Genomic DNA, 2,259 nt, shown 5'->3' on the forward strand with positions numbered 1-2,259 from the left:
TGACCGGGGTGGTCAAGACCTCCCCGTATCTGCGGGCCCACACCAGAATGTCCGCGACGGGTATCGACTCGTTTCGCACCAGGAAGTTCACCTTGCGGACCTCCTGGCGCGATATGGCCTGGACATTAAACCGGGCCCATAGGCTGTCCTCGGACTTCGGCACCCCCTCCCAAAGGGTCCAGAACCTTTCCAGACCCCTCGGGGACATGAAACTGATATCGTACTCAGGGGTGCCGCTCAGGTGGATTATGGCGAAAAAGTCCGAGACCGCGAAGCCCAGGTCCTTCAGGGCCCCTACCACCCGCTTCCTATCGGGCACGGATCCCTCCGCTACGTGCAGCAGGCGGACCACGTTCCTTCTCCGCATGGGTTGCCCCGCTGGGAGTCCCGTAGCCCGCCCGCCAGGTGGTGGCACGTTAACCTTCGGGGGACCCGCCGCCCAGGCGTTAGCGATCGCGGGTGTCGCACCTGGGGCCACCGTCGGAGTGGGCACTATGGGCAGTGTGGACCCCCCCGTGGCCCCGCTACCGTGTCCGCCCGTGGACCCACCGGCGGGCACCGCGGCCACCGCAGCGACCCCCTGTGTCACGGCGGGGGAAGGTGTCACCCCGGTGGGAGTCCCCCTTTCGGCCGGAGCAGGAGCCCCGACCGCAGCGGCCGCCACCCCCCACCTCTTTCGAAGCAGGGGCGACCACCCCCGCAGCCCGGGCCACCGCCGACCTCCCGGGGTTCTGCCCCCCAGGGTTCTTCCCCACCCTGACTATAGGGGCCATCGCGGGTGGTCCCGCGGTCCCCTGGCATACAGAATGTGTGGTGTGCGGTGCGACTTTAAGATTACCGGGGGGCGCGGCCTGTGCCGCGACGGGGGCGGAGCCAGCAACCGGCATCACGGCTGCGGGAGCCCCGGGGGTCACCGGCACCGCTGCCGGAGTGACCCCGGCGGGGACCGCAGCCGCACCCGGCACTGCCTCCATCGTAACCGCCGCGGTTTCGGCCGCGGCGCCCATCTGTCCGGGGTAGTTTGGACAGGGAGCGGGCCACCCGGGTAGCGGCGGCCCCGCTCACAACAACAGCCGCCTCTGGCTGCCCTCCAGGCGAGTCCTCCGCCCGGAGTAGTGGGGACAGAGGGCGGGCCGCCCAGGTAGCGGCGGCCCCACTCGCAACGGCAGCTTCTTTTAGCTGCACTCCGGGCGATTCCTCCGCCTGGAGTAGTGTGGACAGGGGGAGGGCAGCCCGGTTAGCGGCGGCCCCGCACACGGAGGACGGCACCTCCGGGGACACCGAAGCCGCGGGAGCAGCCGGGACAACCAGGTCCAAAACCACAGGGTGGATGGGACCAATGACGACGGGGGGAGCAGCCACAGAACCGCCGATCCCTCTGGAGGGACGAGGAGGCGGACACGCCGCCGGGAGCGCCGGCACGGATCCCGCGGCAGCAGCAGCCGCCCCGGCGGCCGCCAAAGCGGTCGCCGGTGCCGCCGCTGGCCGCGGGGGTGACAAAACCCGCGCCCCGACGGGGGCCACGGAAGACGGACGGACACAGACAGGGGAACGGGAACGTACTACAGAGGGAACACACACTGGGGGTGGGGGGACAACAGGGGACATTACAACCACGGGGGACATACTGACAGGTACATTGGGGAAGGTACTCACACAGGGTCCCCGGGGCTCACCGGCCAAATGCAGACCGGCGGGGATAGTGTCCCTGGCCCTCCGACGGGAAGGGCCCGCTCTCGGATCCTCGGCAGCAGCGTCGGGGACCCGGGCCGGGAGGGATGGGAACTCCTCCTCGGACATGATGGGGGGGGTATCCCCGACGCTCTCCTCCCCGGACGATGGGATAGCGGGCCTGCTCCTGGTGGTCTTCTTTTTCCGCCTCCGTGGCACGGCTCTGATGGCAACGTCCTCCTCCTCGTCCAAATCTTCCATGGCAAATATCAATTTGTTTTTGATAACATACGGCCGTTCCTGGGCCCCGTCGTTCTGTGGCGGTGGCGTCACCGGTTCCGGGTCCTCCGGGGTCCTCCGACTCCTCCACCTCCTGCTCCCGCTCCCGCAGCTTCTCCTGCAGGAACCGTACGCGGTCACGGGTCTGGGCCGTGCGTCTCGCCAACTCCTCTTCTTTCTCCCTCAGGGAGACGATCCGCTCCCGTATGGGGCCGCGATGACGACTCCCCACCCTGTTGCTCTGCTGCCGGAGCTCTTTCAGCTGTCCGGCAACATCCTCCTTCTCCTCCCCCAGGGAACGCAACTCTT

This window comes from Sceloporus occidentalis, unplaced genomic scaffold (assembly GCF_023333645.1).
Source record: "Sceloporus occidentalis isolate IW3139 unplaced genomic scaffold, rSceOcc1.0.p SCAF_161, whole genome shotgun sequence".
Taxonomy (NCBI): domain Eukaryota; kingdom Metazoa; phylum Chordata; class Lepidosauria; order Squamata; family Phrynosomatidae; genus Sceloporus; species Sceloporus occidentalis.